Source organism: Tachyglossus aculeatus, chromosome 16 (genome assembly GCF_015852505.1).
Source record: "Tachyglossus aculeatus isolate mTacAcu1 chromosome 16, mTacAcu1.pri, whole genome shotgun sequence".
In the NCBI taxonomy this organism is placed as follows: domain Eukaryota; kingdom Metazoa; phylum Chordata; class Mammalia; order Monotremata; family Tachyglossidae; genus Tachyglossus; species Tachyglossus aculeatus.
In genome coordinates this window covers 43701619-43709880 of record NC_052081.1, presented here as the reverse complement: position 1 = coordinate 43709880, position 8262 = coordinate 43701619, and positions in this window count along the sequence as shown.

Here is an 8262-nt window from a genome sequence, read left to right as displayed (position 1 = left end):
ATGAACCAAGTGCAAATGAGGCTGTTTCTTCCTGCTTCCTGGAAATAGCGACAGGAAACACAACTTCATTGGGGTGAGAATGCTCATTAGATGGTAAGTTGTTCGAGGGCAGAAACGGTGCCTCATGCTTCTCTTGCACTTTCTCAAGGTCTGAGTACTTTGCATTGCATTGGGTAGGTGCTAAATCAATCCCAGTACTTCTACTAATAGAATTGAGAAGCAAGATGGCCCCGTGGGTAGTGGATGTTTACTGTTTATTGTTGTATTGTACTATCCAAAGTGCTTAGTACAGTGCTCTGCACCCAATAAATACGACTGAATGAATGGGAAACGGAAGTGCCTGGGCATCAGAGAACCTGGGTCCTAGTCTCAGCTCTGCCTCTTGGGTAAGTGATTTATCCTCTCTTTGCCTGTTTCCTCAGTTGTAAAGTGAGAATTCAACACCTGTTCTCCCCTCTTCTTAGACTGTGAGCCCCATGTGGGTCAGAACTTGTGCCTAACCTTAATATCTTGCTTCTCCTCCAGCACTAAGCATAGTGCTTGTCGCACAGCAAGTGCCTAACAAATACCACATTTATTATTATTTCTTCTGATGTGAACCCCTATGCCAATTCAAGCTATTTATTAATCAATGATATTTACTGAGTGCTTACTGTGTGTAGAGCACTGTGCTAAACCCTGGGAGAGTGCATCGCAATAGAGTTGGTGGATACAGTCCCAGCTTCTCTGTTCATTTCTCTGATAACTAAGGTAGGAATAGCTGGGCAGAACACTGAGCACTGGGACAACAGGATGCTTGGAGGAATCATGATATGGTGGCCTTCCTGGACCCCCGTCCTCATGGTTAGGAGGCACAGGTGGCAGCCAGTCTAGCCCTTCCTTTATCGCTGGCTTTCCTAGAATTATTATTATTAATCATTATTATTATTATTAATCATTATTATTATTATTATATTAAACACTTGTGTCAAGAACTGTTTTAAGCCCTGGGGTAGAAACGAGTTGGGCAGGGATTGTCTCTTTATTGCTGAATTGTACTTTCCAAGCGCTTAGTACAGTGCTCTGCACACAGTAAGCACTCAAATACAATTGAATGATCAGGTTAGACACAGTCCTTGGCCTACATGGGCCTCACAATCTAAACAGGGGGTATAACAGGTAGTGAATCCCCATTTTACAGATGAGGAAATTAAGGCACAGAGAAGGGACTTACCCAAGGTCGCATAGCAGACAAATGGCAGAGCAGATTAGAACCCAGGTTCTTTGACTCCCGGGTCCAGTTTCTTTCCACTAGGTAATGCTGCTCTTCAATCCAATCAACTCATTACCATCCCATCGCTACACCCATCAAGTCTCTTCCTAAATGCCAGTCAACAATGGGGCAGGGCGTGAGGAGGAGGAGTGAGGATCTAGGTGGGGATTAAGGGGAGGAGGGGAGCAAGGAATGAGAGGGAAGAGAGGAAAGGTAACCCCTTTGTCCTGGAGGAAGGTGGCACACAGACTGCACATTAGGCAGCAAGTTGGGCTGCTTTGGGGGGCATGACCTTCTCAGTCGCCCCAGTTTCCCGGAGAGCCTGAAGCCCTGTAAGTTCCTGAAATTTTATCTTATTTGAGGGGAAGCTGCAGGAGGCTGGGTTGCATTAGAGTGAGATCACCTCCTCTCCCTTCCCGCACCCTCCCTCTTTCCTTCCCCCTCTCTCCTTGCACCCTCCCTGCACCTTCCCACCTCTTCCTCCTGTGTTCCCCCTCTTCTCTCTCGCCTTCCCTTCCCGAATCCTCTCTCCATCCTACCCTCCTCCTCACTCTTGCACTTCCCCCCACCCCCCTGCTGTTTAAAGGCACAGGTCCAAAAACGCATTTAGGGAGAGGAGCCACGAGAGGTGTGACTTTTCGGGTTCAGGGCACGCACTGAGATCCATCGGGTCAGGTATCTGGGCTGGCCCCGGGACGGGGTAGGGGCTCCAAAGAGCTCCTAGGGCAGACAGGCCCAATTTAGAGGATTTCAGCCCGCTGGGAACTTTCCGAACCTTGTCTAGAGGGCTCCCAGCGCCCTTCTCTCTGCCCCGCCAAAGGGCAGGGGACCAGACAGGGCGTCTGGGAGGCCGGGGAAGGCCCTGGCTATGTCTCATCTCCCCTCCTTCCCCCAGCTCCCAGGACAAGTTCTTCCTATACCCATGCTCTCCCCCAGCCTCTGCCCATTCTGCTCCCCAAACTCTGCCCATGGCTCACCCTTTCCTCTCCCCATGGCTTCCCCACCTCTGTCCATGGCCCCCTCCGCTGCTTACATCTCCCCCCATCACTGCCCATTCCCCTCCCCCAACCCTGACCATAGCTCCCCCTCCTACGCCCTCTCTACTGCGCAGGCGCCCTCGGCCGCCCCCATTCCCCGAGGCCCAGCCGGACCCGCTGATTGAATTCCCCCGTCTCCAACGTGTCAGGCCTAACTCATCCATCTTCCTCCCTACAATGACACAGCCCCAGCCTGGCATGAGCAGAGACCGTTAGCCTGGGGGCGGGGTCCCTCCCCCAGGCTCGGAACAGGGCCAGGAGCTACCGGAGACCAAAGAAGATACTATTATCTTCTCGCCCCCTCACACTCAGACTGTCAGGAAGTTCCTCCTACTGTCTAACCCGCATCCTACATGCTGCAGCCGAAGGCCATTTCGTTTTGTTCTGCCTTCTGAGGAGATGGTAGTCAGCAAACCCTTAGATTACTGACCTTTGGGTTACTGGCACCATGAAGTAATAATAATAATAAATGCATCGTGGTATTTGTAAGGACTTACTATATGCCACGAGTATGAGGCAGATACAATATAGGCAGAACAGACACAGTCTAAGAAGGAGGGAGAACGGGCATTGAGTAGTTAACTGTTAAGTTAACTTAACAGACAGTTAAGTGACTCACCCAATAAGGCAGATCAGATACAGTCCCTGTCCCACAAGGAACTCACAATCAAAGAGGGAGGGAGAACAGGTATTGAATACCCATTTTACAGATGAGAAAACTGAGACACGGAGTAGGTAAGTGACTCGCCCATGGTCTCCCCACAGGCAAGCGATGGAACGGGAATTAGAACCCAGGCTCTGGCTCTTTCCACTAGACTACACTGCTTCTGAAGTCCTAGTGTCCCACTCAATCTCTCCTTCTTTAAGAGGATACAGCCCCTCGGCCCCTCCACTGACCCTTGACAGCCCCGGGGCACCCTCTCTCCGGCTTGGTGGGTTCGGAAGCCCTACCGCGGCTGAGGCACCACCGGCAGGCTGGAGGGGCCGGGCCGGGTTTGTTGCCGCCAGCTGTAGGAGTTTCTCCTCCATGCATTGAGCTCTGCATAATTAACAGCTGAGCGTGCATATCATTACGGCATTAGAGGATGCAAATGAGCCCGCTGCCAGGAACCTGGAAGAGGACCTCCCGCGGAGGCCGAGGGCAGGTTTGGGCAGGAGCCGAGGACTCGGGCCCCCCGGAGTCTGGGATGGGGAGGAGCTCGGTTTTAACAGCCCCGGATGAACCAGCCTGAGTGCCCCTGGGTCTGGCGATTTATTTATTCATTCAGTCGTATTTACTGAGCGCTTACTGTTGCAGAGCACTGTACTAAGCGCTTGGGAAGTACAAATCGACAATATATAAAGACGGTCCCAACCGAACAACGGGCTCACAGTCTAGCCTTGTGCCTTCCTTCTGCAAGAGAAAGAGCAGGACAGTGGAGTCCTGGAGAGGGGAAGGGAGACTGAATCTCTCTTTGGCTGCCCAGGGATTCCGATGTTGGCATTATCTGGTGGCCAAGTTGACATCGCCCCATGTCAGTGGGATAGCAGTGCAGAGAGTAACTCCAAAGGAGCTTGGCGGGAGGCACGCATCCAGAAAATGCCATGTCAAGCTGCCTGAATGGGCTCCCAAGCTTGGGGGAGTGGACACAGTCTTGGCAAAACCAGGACCGCTGCTTCCTGTGATCGTTTCCTGCTGCTTGCTTCGGTGCCAGCTGCTGCCCGGTAGCCCAGAACCCATCCATTGCCCCCACTCATATCTGCAGTGTCTCTCTCTCTCTCTCCCCCACCTCTCTGTCTCTGTCCTTGGGTCCCCTTAGGTCACTCAGGCATCAAAGATCTTTTATCTTCCTTGGACAAAAGACTGGGGGGCTATACCTGTGCCCAGAGTGCCCCCTCATGCTCAATATACAGGCTGCAGCCCAGGAAATCCAGATTCCTTCTGCTTCAGGTTTCTCTAACCCATCGAGGAAGGCGAGGGCAATGTCAGCTCTATCAATCAATCAATCAATCAATCGTATTTATTGAGCGCTTACTATGTGCAGAGCACTGTACTAAGCGCTTGGGAAGTACAAATTGGCATCACATAGAGACAGTCCCTACCCAACAGTGGGCTCACAGTCTAAAAGGGGGAGACAGAGAACAGAACCAAACATACCAACAAAATAAAATAAGTAGGATAGAAATGGACAAGTAAAATAAATAAATAAATAAATAAATAGAGTAATAAATATGTACAACCATATATACATATATACAGGTGCTGTGGGGATGGGAAGGAGGTAAGACGGGGGGATGGAGAGGGGGACGAGGGGGAGAGGAAAGAAGGGGCTCAGTCTGGGAAGGCCTCCTGGAGGAGGTGAGCTCTCAGCAGGGCCTTGAAGGGAGGAAGAGAGCTAGCTTGGCGGATGGGCAGAGGGAGGGCATTCCAGGCCCCGGGGATGACGTGGGCCGGGGGTCGATGGCGGGACAGGCGAGAGCGAGGTACAGTGAGGAGATTAGTGGTGGAGGAGTGGTGCCCACCCCCAGCGTGCACATCTCTGTCGCGGGCACCTTTGGAGTCAGAGGTCATGGGTTCAAATCCCTGCTCTGCCACTTGTCAGCTGTGTGACTTTGGGCAAGTCACTTCACTTCTCCGGGCCTCAGTTCCCTCGTTGGTAAAATGGGGATTAAGACTGTGAGCCCCCGTGGGACAACCTCATCACCTTGTTACCTCCCCAGCGCTTAGAACAGTGCTTTGCACATAGTAAGTGCTTAATAAGTGCTATTATTATTATTATTATTATTATTCCCCAACTCCCTTTACCACAAATAGTTGATTAGCTGATCTTTCCCCACTACAGTGAGAGGGAATTGGGGTAGACCCAAGGAAGGGATTCCTGACCAAGAGGTGTTAGACTTCAGAAAAAGCAAAGCAAGGAGGGTCTGAAATCCAGAGACAGAGGGATGGATAATATGATCTCTTCATGTTCCACTTCCCTGAGGAGTTTCTTTCCCATCTGAATGACCAGGTCATGGTCACGTTTGGCTTTCTTGCTTGGGAAGCAGTCTCTCGGCATTATTAGGAACCAGATCCTCAATCCACATCTCAAAGAGATCTCAGCCTGTAGCCACTCTTCACTTGCCCTGTTATGCTCATCTCCCTCCTGTACTTCTTCCTCCACTCCAAAGACACTGCTCACTGTCCCTCCACACGACTATTAAATACAATAAAAACAAAACAAACAACGACAACAATAAACAAATCCACTGACCAGCCGGACCCTAAAAGGTGTAGTGAGCATGTTTTTCCACCAAGTGGTGCTGTCCTCCTTGCTTTGCCGGCCAGGATCCCCGTTACTTTCCGCCGGACTTCAGTTTTAGCAGGAAGGTAGTTCGACTCTCCTCTCCTCGGGAATTCTCCTCGTCGTCCCTATTCTCTTTCTCTCCTTCTCCTCCAAATCCCATGCCTTGTCCTGGATTCTGGGCAGGACCCTGTCCGCCCTGGCGCACCGGGCTGGACGAGAATCGAGCCCCTCGCACAGATGGGGACAGTGACCTGCGTGGGCCTTCCCCGGGACTTGTCTTTCAGCCTCCCCTCGGTCCCCCTCCCACCAGGAGCATCTTGGCTCCGACCGGGGACATGGAGTTTTCCAGACTCGGTTCGTCCTGGCAAAACAGGAAGCAAGACAATGCGGCCCCGGTATCTCACTCCTGCATTCCTTCCAGGTGATGCTACCACGCAATGCCCTCGGGACCCGGCTGGGAGGGGAGGGAGGGTTTGGGGGTGGGCAAGATGAGGGGCAGCGGGCACTGCATACCCCAAACCCCTGGAAGGGGAAATGGGGAAGGACGCGGCTTCCCATTTAGCCTCAGCTAGACTGTCAGCTAGCCTCTAGACTGTAAGCTCGTTTTGGGCAGGGAACATGTTCGCTAATTCTGTTTGTACTGTCCTCTCCCAAGCGCTTAATGCAGTGCCCTGCACATAATAATCATCACCATAATAATAATCGTGGTATTTGTTAAGCACTTATCATGTGCCAGGCACTGTATTAAGTGCCGGAGAGGAGACAAGAGGTCACTTAATAAATACCATTGATTGACTATAATTAGAATGCTTCGCTTTGAAAAGGTTGTTTAATTCATTCCCCTGCCTCCAGGCAAGCCTGCCCCGCCCCGCGTTAGAGATGTTCAAGGAAGGAAAATTCCACTGCTTCCCTCCGGCGTCTGTCCGGGATGTCCTCCCTCGCATCTAACCTCCAACCCTCCTGCTATAGTGAGTGGTTATTCTGGCCTCTGTGTGCAAGAAGAAAAAAGCCCAAGCCGCCCTCTATCCTCGGTCCTTCAGGCTTCAAGTGACAACCCCTAGCTTTCTCTTCTCCAGGTAAACACATCCCCCAGCACTCTGACCTCTGAGGCGGCCCCTCACTCCAGCAATCAGGCTGCAAGAGGACCCCATCTTGTGTTCCCTCCCTCACGCACCTCTGTTGTCAAATTACACCTTGCTTTGGCATGGGTCAGATTGGGACTGGGGTTCTGAATGGGCAGGTGCTGGCCCTGTGAGAGTTGATTAAGGGCAGAGGATGGCTAGGGGGAGGCTGAGGTTCTATTTCCAACTTGCTAAGCTTCACCTCCCTTGGGTCCTGGCCCAGGTCCCCACCTCCTTAACTCTGGAGGTGAGGAAACCCTCCCCCTGGTTCCTAGACACCTCTCTTTGTGCCAGGGCTGCCAAGCGGGCACGAACCATTAGTGCCCTTTCCTAACCCCAGCCCTCATTGCTCTGTCCTGACCTGGAGCCCTCAACACTATGGACGAGGACGGCCCTCCCGTCGACCTGATTAATCTGGCTCTGTCTGTGGCCGTAGACCACCGGGAGGAGGTGGTACTCCTGGACCCCCATCTTCATGGATCCTCTCACTCCCCTCCCTTTTCCTCTTCTACCCTCAAATTCACTCAAACTCCTCCCGAACCCACTGTAATTACTATTAGAGAAGCAGCTTGGTGTAGTGGACAGATCATGGGGCCTGAGAGTCGGAAAGTCATGGGTTCTAATCCCGGATCTGCCACTTGTCTGCTGTGTGACCTTGGTCAAGTCACTTAACTTCTCTGTGCTTCAGTTACCTCATCTACAAAAGGGGGATTGAGACTGTGAGCCCCACGTGGGACAGGGACTGTATCCAACCCGATTTGCTTGTGCCCACCCCAGCGCTTAGTACAATGTCTGGCACATAATGAGTGCTTAACAAATACCATGATTATTAATGATTATTATTACTAACTTGCGCTGCATGGCGACGTGTGGCCTGCCAGGATGAGTCCGCCCCTGCAACCCCTGCGGCTGGCTGAAGAAGAAACGTCTCCTTGGTTTTGAACTTGTAGCCTTCCAAGTTCAATGGCCGGGGGAAGGGAGAGGGAAGCTGCGTGGGTGGGGTCGAGTTGAGATGCGGGTCTCCTCAAGGGTCCCTCCCCAACCCTGCAGCTCGCCGGCTAGAAAGCTGATTGCTAGGGACGGGTCGTGATTGGGGCAGCCGGGCCCTTAAGCCCTTCGGTTTCCTCTCTGCCCTGCATTTCTGCTGGGTCAGCTAGTTCCTGGGACGAGCAGGGGGTGATGCTGACTTTGTACTGGGACTGCCAATCATCTGGGACTTAGCCCACTTTTCCCCTTCAGAGACTCCATGCCCTCCGTCACCTGTTCCCAGGTCTCTCCCTTCTGTCCTGGTTTAGGAAGTTTTTCCGATGGTCTAACCTTCCTCCCTTCTGCTCCAGCTCCTACCAACTCTCTCCTTGCGCAGCCTCTCTGCGGTAATCGGCGCGGGTTAAAAGGAGACAGCGGGGAGTCAGAGAAGAGGTGTTTATTTCTGGAGGCACCTGGAGGTTTATTTACAAATAAATACAGAAGAATCTGACAGTACAAAGCCCCGGATCTGGGAGGGCGGGAGGGCGGGGGCTGAGGAAGCTGGGCTGCTTTAGACGACTCCTCACCCTCTCTCACGGCCACAGCCCCCGGCTCCCTCG